Genomic DNA, 13279 nt, shown 5'->3' with positions numbered 1-13279 from the left:
ATTATGGAATTGAGTGTGCGGAATGTAATTTTTAACTCAGAACAATCAGTTAAAGATGGTGTGTGTTCAAGTAATAACACCTTTAAATAATAATTTGTTAGTTTTTCTCACATTCCTGCAGCTTTAGAGGAAACACTGAAGCAACTGTATTTGTTTGAATTTCAAATTAAAAGCAGCACTCTTCTGCGAACGTTCACCAAGATTGCTTTACCTTTAATAAGGTGCGAAAGTGCATTTGAATCGCCATAGAATTGTAATGTAAATTATTTCTTAAATACACAAGATTTTTCTGATGTGTATTATGTAAATGTGTTTATAACCTATGATAGTTAGATTTGATAGGGCAAAAGCTTTTAGAAAACAAGTTTAATGCTTCGCTGCAAAGTCATCAAAGTTTCCCTCTATCCATTTCCTTAATATTTCTTTCAGCACACTATTTCTCTCAATAGTTTATTTCAGTAATGGCCTTTTGATGTGTATACTAAGTGGATTTTTAAATCGTCTTATTGAATTTATTGTTTTGTGACACTCTTTTTAAAAGCTTTTTGATGGTTATGGGAAAGAAATGCATTGCTGGTTTGATCCACAAGTAGGCAGTGTGGTAATATTTCACACACACACTCAATATAGCAAACAGCACAGAAAGTAAATTGAGGCTTGCTAAAATTGGTATCACTTATTCACACAAATATAACATCAGCTTTTCCAATAGGTCCATTAGCATGAACTATTTATATATGGTAATTTATGAAAAACACATAAAATGATCACTACTTCAATACGATATTTTTAAACTGGAACAAATCATAGACCTCAAAATCTTTTTAGAAGCACGTCCTTCATTTTTTCAGACCAAAATTACGTTGCACATTCCTACTCCTGATATAGTGTTGATTGTTGTCATCTGTCAATGTCCAGTGATTTGCAGCTAGATTTAGTTAGTACTCTTTATTTAGTCTGGTAGTATACATTTCAAGCATAAATGATGGATCTGGAAAATAATGCTTAGTCCTGGATTTTAAATAAACAGCTTTCATGAGCAATCCTTGCCATGACATTGTACTTATTTCTCATTTTGTCTCCAAATGGCATAGCTAAAGCTGAAACGTGACAACAGGATTTGAGCAAACAGTGATGCATCAATAAGTGCAAGTTTCCAGGATTTCCAGGTCAGATGTAAGAATAAAACACAGAGAAGTGCTTTTATAGGTAAGTAATCAACGGCAGCGGAGTTACTGTTACCACCCCGAAGTTGATTGTTTTCCATTAACAGCACATCATGAAGTGTTTTTATCCTCAACGCAGTGTAGAGTCTGACTGCGTATTTTTTAGATCCGTTTATTATTAGGTTACGTCTATGTAGAGCGTCCATTTTTTATACCCTTCATAAAAGGATATATTATACTGTATTTTTATATTTTGCTTTTTCTTCTTGTATGCAAGTGAATTCTGTTTTATGTCAATTCTGTTTTTAATGTCACCGGACAGTCGTAAAAAAAAATTTCACTGCACATCGTACTATATATGGTTGTGTGTGTGACTAAATTCGAATCAATCAAGTACCTGTGAATTATAGAAACGATAACATTAGAATGAATGTGTTAATATAAACGTGATCGGAATTACAGCTGGCGCTACTGTCCGAGCTGCTTTTATAGAAAATTCATCGAAACCTTCTGACCAATCAGAATAGAGAATTCCACAATTGAATCTACTGTATCTACAATACAAACAGTACAACATTATTTCGTGGCCCAACGAGGGAAAATAGTTTAATTTCTTGGTCTTGTCGTGATTGTTCTTCATTCCAAAGTAACTCAAAAAATGTTCATAAGTACTTCACCACTATTCTATCTTTAATGAGAAACCAGACATAAACAACAAATTGCACATGCTGTATATCTCATCACTAATGAAAATGTGGCACTGGACTATTTTCCCAGACTTTCCTCCTATCCGTCTGCTTGTTCTCTTTAATGAGGACTGTGCAAGCAAATGAATGGGATGTTGTGTTATTTTCTGCAGCTAGCTAACCGTTGTGTAGGCGTAGTGGCAGCTTATTAACAACAAAGACGGCGAGGCAGCAGTTGCTACTCAAAGAGAGGAGTCCTGTTAAATATTCAAACGTTGTTCATTCTTAGCCATCACATCAAAAATGATTTGCTGTATCTTGTTAGCCTTGTGCACCGATGTTAATTAGCCAACGTCCAACCCTGCAAAAATGCTGCAAGGCTGTAGATCTGCAATATGAAAGATCTGATGCATGTTTAAGTTGGTTTTAGAGAGTAAACCAAATGTTCAATGGTCCTTTAAAAGTTCTTAAGATAAAATCGCATCTACACAAATGTACAGAGGATCTAAAACTGGAAAGTGGATTTGTATTTACCTGAGTATAACTGAATATTGATATTTACTCGATTATATTTCCATTGATTCGCAAATTTTTTACTCCAGATTCTCAATAAATATTACTTTTTTTTTCTTTCATGAAAAAAATAATGGCGTTTCTTTAAAATTGTATGAATTCAAGCAAACAAGGGTGAAGGTGAAGGTGTGTTTCAGTCTTATAAGGACACTAGTAACTTTTTATACAAATTAAGTAGCATGAAGTTGCACCAGCTAAAAGTATAGCAATAGAGATTAGCATGTGAGATAAAGCTCCATTTGGGATTCAGTACTTGGTTACTTGATATTTGCACAGCAGCACTAGCGTTTAGATTGTCTGGATGTCGCATTTTGACCTGATGAACAATTTGAGAGTAAAACAGTCATGTCATAATTACATAAGTGCATGTGTGCTTGGCTTTTCCTAGTAAAATATACAGACAATAAAAAAACCCAAAACTGGACAGTTGAAGATTGGAAAAATATCACCTAAAGTTTTTTTTTCAAACTTCACCTGTCCAGACAGTGAGCCTATGCCCACTTTAATCTCATATTCCTGTTCTTGGCTGACAGGGTGGAGTGGAACCTGATGTGGTCTTCTATATGTGTAGCCGATCCACCACAAAGTTTGATGTGTTTTCCATTCTGAGGTGCTTTTCTGCTCACCACGGATGTAAAGAGTGGTTATTTGAGTTACCGTAGCCTTCCTGCCAGCTCGAATCAGTCCTCTCTGACCGCTCTCATCAACAAGGTGTTTTTGATGAGACTTCCACTCACTGTATGCTTTTTGTTTTTCGCACCATCGTGTGTAAACTCCAGAGACTGCTGACTGTGCGTGATTTGACTGATTTGACTATTGCATGAATGTGCAAGTGTACATTAACAGGTGTTCCTATTAAAATGGAATGGTAACATTAACAATGATCCGTCTCTCTCTCTCTCGCCACTTTTTCCCTTATAGATAATGATAATGATTGGACTTTTTTCTGGAGTGTTATGTTGGTCAGGTTATCCATGTGTCCTTCACTGTGGAAGGAAAAAATTAAAAACTCCCTTCCCTGTGGGACACAGCAAAAATAAGTTTGGGGAAATAGCATGCATTTATATTAATATTTTATGCTATTGAGTGAGGGTAAGTGGTAGGAAGAATAGTCTGAGTCTACTGTTCCACTCTATGCAAAGCCTTTTTTTGGGCATGCCTGAGCATGTCATTTAAGCACATTTAAGTTTGTACTGTTATACAATTCAATAAAGGATTTGTACGATCTGTACAATGAATAAAGTGTAAGATCTAAAGTATGACTAGCGTGATAAATGAAAGACAGTAGCAAGATGACAAGTGCGGCACAACATAATCAATACACAGCACGTTTGCGAAAGCTGAGCAAACTGACCGTGTAAACAGCTTGTGACTGTAATCTGTCATATGTAACAGTTTATGAGAATGTAGTGGCTTATAAAGCAGGGGCAGCTGGTATAAATGAGCTAGCAGGAGTAACGGATAATTGTGTGTAATAGTTTGTTCAAATTAGGCCATGGATGAGACCTGGTGCTATTATGCATTGGTTAACTTTTGTAGATAGCGTCCCATCTGATATCACGACCAGCTGTTACTGCTGTAAAGAAATACAAGTAACTAATAAGGGAAAGTTCTTCTAAGGAGCTGAAAATGATGACTGTCTTTGCAGGATTAAGGTGCACAGGAGTGTGGTTTCCGCTCTACTTTCTGATGTCAGGGCAACACTCAGAGCAGAGGATAATCCTCAGGCAGGTTCTTGAGGATCAGAAAGACCAGAAATCAGGTCTATTAGTGTTTACAGTCTTCTTTGTCCTGATTATTGAGTACTTTCATTCCTGGGAAGAACCAACAACATTGCCTATTTTTTTACTTTGATGATATGGGCAGCATTATTATTTAATCATATAATAATAAAATCAAACATTTTTCATATCTTACAAAGAAGCTGTCACAAGTTTGATGTCCCATTAATATTTCATTCCTTTTCCTTTGCAAACCCACAATAAGTCCCATAGCATTTCTTTTAAGCAAAAACATTAAAGTCAGCTTTAATGAACAAGAAAGGATGCAATGAACTTAGCACTTCTGTGGCAAATTAAATACCCGACTGCTTCTAACAAAACATTAAAAAGAAAGTATTCCCCTACAGTGCACAAGACAAAATTGCCCTGGTGAGGCATCAGGAAATGTAAAAAATGTCTGCCAACTTGAATTATGCTTGCCCTCCAGGCCTACAGATGGCTGGTCACTTGTACAACCTCATGTCTTAATGTGTTTGTATGAACCAAAACACTGTGCAGAGTTTTCATGCAGTTTTTTAATTTCCACACACATTACTCACTATACACTGCTGAGCGATGAAAACTTCAAAACAAGAGCCCAAAATTTCCTGTCACAAAGAAACTTTCTTGTATTGACATGCATTGCTTTTTTGTCAGGACTACACAGCAAACCATCCAATCTGAATTTGGGATTAGTGGATTAGACATTTGTCATATCAGCACCGAAGGAAAGTGCTAGTGATTTATGATGCAGGTTGATTATTCTGTAGCAATGTTTGGGCGCAGATGATTTGCTCTAAAATATAGCGGAGCGTCTATACTTTTGAAGTTCTAATATTTCTATATGACAAATAATTCGTTACAGCAAATAATTTGGCACCTGAAGTAGGTTCATCAATCAGGGGTGTATATGATACAAGACTCAGGCCCTAGGTTAAATATTCACCTGCATTGCTTGATTCTTTCCATTTCTGTGTATTTCTTTTCAATTCAGATGTTAACTACAGTTGGTGAATAATAGAGATTCAATGTATACATGCATTCATTAGGCACTTTATTAGGAACACCTGTAGTCTTGCTCATTAATGCAATTATCAAAATGGGGAAAATGTAATCTCAGTGACTGTGGCACAGTTGTTGGTGCCAGACAGGTAGGTCTGAGTATTTCAAACACTGATCTCCTGTGATTTTCACACAGAATAGACTGTTTACACACAATGCCACTGCAGCAGTTTTGCAAGCAGAAATGCCAGACTGGTTTGATAACAACTCTTTACAACCATGGTGAGCAGAAAAGCATCTCAGAATGCACAACACCTCAAACCTTGATGCCGATGGGGTTTAACAGCAGAAGACCAAATTAGCTTCCACTCCTGTCAGTGAAGAATAGGAATGTGAGGCTCAAGTGGGAACAGGTTCACCAAAAGTAGACAATTGAAGATTGGAAAAATGTCACCTGGTCTCATTTTCTGCTGTGACTTGCAGATGGTAGAGTGTCAAACAGCATGAATTCATGGACTCAACCTGTCTTGTGTCAACAGTTCAGGCTGGTGGTGGTGGTGTCATGGTGTGGGGAATATTTTTGTGGCACACTTTGGGCCCAGTAATACCATGAGTGCCACAGCCTGGAAGATTCACAGCATGAGCATGCAGCTGACAAATCTACAGCGATTTTATGATGCAATCATATCAGCATGGACAAGAATCTCAAATGAATTTTTCAACCATGGAAAATCCATGCCATGAAGGAACCAGACTCAACAGAGAACCCATCCATATGATTCTGGTTCCTCTCAAGGTTTCTTCCTATCACCATCTCAGGGAGTTTTTCCTTGCCACCGTCACCCTGCTTGCTCATCAGAGACGTCACACACACACACTTCACTTTACTTTTGTTTGTGTAAAGCTGCTTTGAGACAATGACCTTTGTAAAAAAGCGCTATACAAATAAAAATGAATTGAATTGAATGAAGAATTAGGGCTGTTCTGAGAGCATATAGGGTTCCTACCCAGTATTAGTATGATGGTTCTAATAAAGTGGCTGGTGAGTGTAGTTTCACCCAGTGGTTCAGCGTTTCAGGTTGCTTAACACCAGTGGTCTCCTTTATCAACCACGTGTATGCTACATATGATTTATCAAAGATGTGAGTATATTTGGAACTACTCTTGGCCAAGCATATGCAGAAACTCTGTTTTGTATTGTCTGTCTGTGTCTGTCCTCTCTCCCTAGGGGGAGCAATCACCATGCTGAGTGCTCGGGCGTGGCACTTCCTGGGAGTGGACTGTAAAAAAAAAAAAAAAAACGGGGGGAGATGGTGGACTCTGTTCTCCTGGTGAAGCTGTGTGTTTTGTGGTTGTGATAACCCTAAACTTGTGTAGCTGTTGGTGTGAATAGTGTGTATTAGAGTGTTTGTACTTCTTTTCACTAGTGATGGAATGGGGGTAAGTGTCATTTCCTTTATCACTTTTAACCTGGTTTTGGGTTCAGAAAAGAGTTAGGGACCATTTTTGTAGTTTCTTTCTTTTTGTTTATGTCTAGGGAAGGCAGATTTGTCAGGGGAGTTAATGTTGGGTTTATAACCTAAAGTCCTTGCTAACTGCCTGAGAAAAGGCTTCCAGTGTTGGGTATATCTTTTCAATGTTAGATTTTCAGGTAAAAATGTTCATTTTTTAAAATCTTTAATCTAATCCATTTGAGGTACATGGGTTTATATGGTCTCTTTCTCACACACACAACTTAGACAACAACCCTAACACATAACAGCAGGTAAACTGATTATGAGGAGCTCTAATCCCACTTATTGTCGTTGCTGACTGTGGTGTTCACATCAAAGTGCACACAGGTGATGCAGATGAAATATAAAGTAAAATCATATAAATGGCACGTCTAAAGATTAATTGGGATTATTCCTTCTTGAAGACTTGGCACACGCATCTTTGTACAGAGAGAAATGTATTTTTAAGGACTGCAGGAACCACTTTGCTGAGTGATTAGTTGATCTCTGCCAGGATATAACCCCAAAAATGGTTTATTTGACGCTGGCATGGGAGCAGGTGACAAATGCTGTCAGTGCTATCAGGGATAAATCCTTTCAGAGAACTTTCACCAAAATTAACCATAATTTTTTTCTCTAGTGATGACACTGAAGTAGTACATGACCCTCTCCTGTAGTACTTATACCCCTTCTGTAGGCTGCAGTTCTTTTTTTTTTTTAGGAATCACTTCAGAATCAAACCAATTTCATCCCCTCTGCCACAACTACAGGTGACGCAGCACTAACTGCATTTGTCACCTGCTCCCATGCCAGCGTCAAATAAACCATTTTTGTTCTACTCTACTTCATGCAACAGTATCTCTACCTCATTGTTAAAGCTCAACTTCTTAGCCTTTCGACATGGTCCATGTAGTTCACAGCAAAGCAGTACCACAGGCAAGTTACTGGGCTTTGTAAAGAGAGGTTGTTTACCATATATGGCAATTTGAGGGGTGTTTCTTTATGTAAATGAATGTGGCAGTGCACAAGCAGAACAATTTAGAATGTATAGGATTTATCATTGTCCATTGCATACAGCTGTATGTAAGTGTGATAAATGCCAATTGTCTAATGAGTACTGGCGGTTCTTATGCACGGAATTAGAGCTTGTTCTACACATGCTTTGATGAATGAGACCTGACACACATTTGCATAAAGAAACACCCCCAAATCACCATATATGAAAAACAACTTCCTTTTAAAAGGTTGATTTTATGGCTATCTATTGCCTCATTTACATTTGGAACTTACCGTTGTCTTTGTAAATGTAATATATTACAGTGTAAGCGATATGAATGCATGTGAGACATGCCATTATTGGGCTCATAGCTGGTTGGGAAATAACAGACCTGTCTCCTAATTCTTGTTGAAATGTGCCCATGGCTAAAAACCCTAGAGTATAGCAGAGTACAGATTGATAGAGTCAGTAATTACTCTATCAACTATGCTGACATGAGTGGGATGGGTGCCCCTATCCTCATAATAGTTTTCCCATGATTACACTTTTCTACCACTAGTGCATTCTGCATGAGCATGGTCAGGAGTAGGTCTAAATATACTCACACCATCATACACAAACGTACCTTTCTATGTATATGCATATGTACAGGTGATAAATGAGACCCAGATCTGGAGTCTTAGGAGTGTAGGACTTGGATGTATGGTGGTCATATGGTGGCTGGTATGAGGGTGACTTCACAAATGTAGGTGAGGGATCTTCAGAAAGCAATCTCTCCTGATCAGGGTTGTGGTGAATCCAGATATTGTCCTAGGAACACTGGTTTTTGGGAGGAAACTGGAGTACCCAAAGGAAACCCATGAGAAATTCCTATCAGAGCCCTGGAGTTGAAAGCTGGCAACACTACCTGCTGTGTGCTGTACAGCCCAACGTAAAAATAGTCAGTGACCATCAAGCATTCCAGTGTTTTTCAACACTTTTTCATCATCCATTCTTGGGTCCGGTAGCTGTTTACCATGCATCCCCCTGCAGTCAAAATACTCCCTCATACCTTGCTCATACCACTCTGCACTGCCCCATTAGCACAGTTGTTCATCATCACCGACAAGTCTTGTGAGTGGTGATATGAGTTGTCATTGTCACAGTCAGTCAGGCTAGGAGGGAGGCTGAAAAGACTTCATCAGCATAAGGCTGCAGGATTGGGATGGCATCAGTCCCAGAGTTATATAAGCTTTTACTGTCCTGTTGGTGCTTTACCATAAAGCTGCATGTGGAAAAAGTCCATGTGCTTTGGACAACATTGTCCCTGATTCCAATACCAAGAAAGCACAAACCTCAATTGCTGTAAACTTCTAGCACTCACATGAAGAACCACATTGGTTAATCATGTTCATCTATCGTTGCACCCCTGTAGTTTGGATTTCAATCAGCAGATATTTCCAGACTGTTTTTGGCCAATCAAGAATAATTGCTAGTAAAAGTCCAGAAACAACCAACCACTCTAAGCAATGTATGCTGAACAATCCATGCCACTTTCTTTCATGCAGCAACCTTGTCTTAAATAATACAATTCCATTTTATTTGGATAGTGCTTTTAACTCTAGACATTGCCACAAAGCCACTTTGCTAGATCCCTAGATCCCTAATGAACAAGCCAGTGGCGAGAGTGTGAAGGAAAAAATTCTTGAGATGACATGAGGGAGAAACCTTGAGAGGAACCAGACTCAAACGGTAACCCATCCTTTTCTGGATGACACCGAATAGTGAGATTATAAATCACAGTACACAGGTTTAGAAGAGAAAAGTTAAACAGTACTAAGTGTATGAGTCCTTGAATGAACACCAGACAGTCTTTATGATGAGTGAGATTTGGGCATACACTGGTTTTGGGAAGTATGGTTTGGAGTATTCATATGGGACTATCTATAGCATCAGAAACTGAGTCACACGTGCAGAAATCTCAATGTTTATTTTGTAAAACCTGAACTGAAACACCAAGAGAGAAGTGATCCAGCATGTGGACAGGCAGGAAAAGGTCCTGGAATATATACACACAAGCACATCACATAATCCTTTATAGGTCTCTGCTGCCATGACGATCTAAGACCAATAGTCGTAGTATGATGGCTGTGGTACAATGAGGGATTGCAACCATAACATTTCAGTGATGGTGTGGGAGTTCTGTTGGCACTCAAACTCACAATAAAATGTTTATTCTGGACACAAGGACATATAGGACAAATATATTAAAAGAAGACTTTTGCATTCTTTACTTATCCAAATTATTCCACAATGTAATCATGAGCCTATATGACCAACTATCAAAAGCCAGGGGTAGTGGGTTTTCTTCATCTTACTGAGCAGCAATCCAAATTTATGATGCTTCCATAGTGTGTCTCTGCTGGATGAATGCTCTCCAAAATTCCTCTTCGCATGGTGCCAACCTAGAAATAGCTATGTCACTGCTAATGCTGGATTTGCTGCTGACCTGCAGATCACTCTCCTCCTTTTCAGCCTTTTTAGCATCTTGTTCTGCCGCATTACTTGCTTACTCCTTTAAGAAAAGTCAATAAAATTCAGCTGCCTTTTTTTGCCATTTATTCACTCTATGGCCAAAAGTTTGTGATCACCTGACCATAACACCCATGTGTGCTTTTTGAACATCCACTTTTCTGGGAAGGCTTTCCACCAGATCTTGGAGTGTGGCTGTGGGGATTTGCTGATCCAGCCGCAAGAGCATTGAAGAGAAGTCAGGCACTGATGTTAGGTGAGGAGGTTTGGGGTCAGACAGCATTCCAGTTCATCCCAAAGGTGTTCAGTGGGGTTGAGGTCAGGGCTCTGTGCAGGACACTCGAGTTCTTCCACTCTAACTTTGGCAAACCATGTCTTCATGGTGCTTGCTTTCTGCACAGGGGCATTGTCATGCTGGAACAGGTTTGGGTCCCTTAGTTCCAGTGAAGGGAAATTGTAATGCTACAGCATACAAAGACATTCTAGACAATTGTGTGCTTCAAACTTTGTGGCAACAGTTTGGGGAAGAACCACATATGGCTGTGATGTCCACAAACCTTGGCCATATAGTGTACAAGACTCTTCATTGGTATGAGCTTGTGTGACTGATTACTAGTTGGTCATCATGTTAATTGTATTTTTGAAGGGATTTACCACACAAATAATGAATATTTCATTAAAATGATTTTATTATTATTACTTTCAAAGTAAAAGCTGTAGAGTTTCCTGCAGAATCTGTCACAAATTAATTAAATTTGGTACTACATCTGGTGGGTGGACCTAGCCTTGTTTACCAGCCTTTGTTTCTTTCTTTTAAAACAAAAAGTGACATTTCTAAAACCCACTGCTCTGCTGCTCCCAAAACACAGGGCTTAAAGCAAGCGCAGTCAAGTCAAGGCAAGGGCAGAGGATGAAAAACTGGATAAAGCGCAGGATTAGCAATCCACGGCAGAGCCGGGATTCCTAATTGGATGTTGTGTGGTGGAGGACCCAGGGGATTCACACTGTTCTATCTCTTGGAGGTGCCGTGTTGGGGTGAAGGCCAGGAAGGGATTTCATGGTCGGCTGCAGAAGGCAATCCATCCTCTGTCATCCATGTCTCCTTCACTGGGATTGACAGGCACACAGAAGAATGTCGTGTAAGACAGGAAAAAAATGAGAGATGCACTCACCGACCTCTTTATTAGGAACATCTGTATAATTGCATATTCATGTAATTATCCAATCAGCCAATCATACAGCAGCAGCAGCAGCAGCACAATGCATAACATTGCACAGATACAGGTCAAGAGATTCTGTTCATGTTCACATCAAACATTAGTTTGCCCCACATCATTCTTTTTACATAATCTATCAGGATTGATATATAATGCATTGCTTAGCCCTAACAGTTTCATTGTTGAGCTATTGATAGATATTAGATATTTTTATTAGATATTAGATTATTATTTTTTGCACATATCTGCGCAGTGTATGTATGAAACGACTTGTCCATCTAGATGATCTGCGAGGACCCAGGTGCTTACTTACACAACAGCCTCAAGTCAACACACACCAGCCAAGAGCTAGATGAACATGAATCCTTGGGGGAATAGAAAGTGCTGGATGACTTGCTGGAATTTTATCACAGTTGACAGGTTTCATATGAGTATTTTTCTTTTTTTTCCTGAGATGATTTATTTTTTTCTCACTCTATTCTTTCCACACCTCTTTTGTCTTTATCATGGCCTCCAAGGCTTCCTTTCGCGATCAATGCGCATGGCTTGTGGTTCTAAGCCGGCATAAAAATGATAAACAGATTGAAAACAAAGCCCAATGGCTGCTTTAAAGCTGCCATTATTTACTGGCTATCCATAATTTCCCCACAGTTGTGAAATGGCTCATAGGCTTGTTTCCTTTCCATTTACTTTTCTTGAATAAAATGTTGAACAATTTTAAACATTCACAGCTTCATCTGTCCTTCTTCAGTACTAATTATATGAGGAAAAGAAAACATACCAAGATGTACATACCTCTATGGCTGCAACTGATGTTTTGGCGCTGTACAAGATGTGAAGCAACGTGAAGAGTGTGGAAATGTATAACCTCACATCCATGTACTGTTCAGAAAACATAGAGAAAACACATCACACAGTCATTGCAGTCATTGCTCCTTAATGCAGTTATCCAATCTGCCAATCATGTGACTAGCATGTGGATACATGACTGACTTTGACTAGGGCCAGCTGTTGAATTCTCAAATCTAACTGGTCATAAGTTGATAAATTTTCTATAACAGCAGCTCTGACAATAGTGCCTCCTGTTATTCTAATCACAGATTTATATTAAAGTGCTCTTTCTAATAGATTGTCATTTCTGTAGTAATTCACAGGGACTCGTATGGCGGATGATCCACATAATCTAACTCTAATACTAAACAGATTTAAGAACAAATTGCTAATTGACAAAAACAGTGATACGGTGAAGCTTTCGGCAATGTAACACTAGCACTTATTAGGACGCACACTTGTTAGGGCATATACAGTTCGTGTCAGCCTATTAATAAATTAATACATTAAAACATTTCACACACGAGTATGTGAGAGTATGTGTGCATGCCAGTTTAATGAAGTGCTTACAGAGAGTCATTTGGTGCGACACTTTTTCAGAGATTTATTCTTTCTAGCTCAGGAAATGAGATCATTTGAAAGTAATTTGGAGCAAACTGTCAGGTGGAAATCTCCCTCTCTTAATTAATGATATTTATATGTTTTACTAATAACAGCTGCAGATTGATCTTGCTCTCAGAAATCGAAAGAAATGGTTCTCTGGATGTTGGAAAGTTTAGCTTGTCTTTTTTTTTTTTCCATCATGGTAAGGTGATAAACATGCAAACAAGGTGAGAATTGGACAGTGATTGAGAGTTTAGGATGTTAAGCTATATAAGAATCATCAGGATTGATTCTTCCTTCTGGTATTTTCAATAATGATGATGATAATCTTGGAAGTGGTAGCATGGTGGAGTATCACAGCTTCAGGGTCCCTGGTTTGCTCCTGAGCTTGGGTTATTGTCCGTGTGGGATTCCTTGGGGTTCTCTGGTTTCCTCCCACC

The 13279-nt window shown here is 38.7% G+C and overlaps 1 long non-coding RNA gene across 2 annotated transcripts; it reads left to right on the top strand.

Moving 5' to 3' along the window:
- The first annotated feature begins 6495 nt into the window (after positions 1-6495).
- Positions 6496-12127, top strand: LOC117596389 (uncharacterized). Of its 2 annotated transcripts, XR_004577519.2 has the most exons (3): positions 6496-6627; positions 11058-11327; positions 11688-12127. It is a non-coding gene; the product is annotated as an uncharacterized LOC117596389 (long non-coding RNA). The 2 variants fall into 2 exon arrangements; XR_008301203.1 differs by having other exon boundaries at positions 11058-12127.
- The last annotated feature ends 1152 nt before the right edge of the window (positions 12128-13279 follow it).

This window comes from Pangasianodon hypophthalmus, chromosome 28 (genome assembly GCF_027358585.1).
Source record: "Pangasianodon hypophthalmus isolate fPanHyp1 chromosome 28, fPanHyp1.pri, whole genome shotgun sequence".
NCBI classification, from domain to species: domain Eukaryota; kingdom Metazoa; phylum Chordata; class Actinopteri; order Siluriformes; family Pangasiidae; genus Pangasianodon; species Pangasianodon hypophthalmus.
The sequence above is the reverse complement of the archived record's forward strand: the minus strand, read 5'-3'. Positions and strand labels throughout refer to the sequence as shown.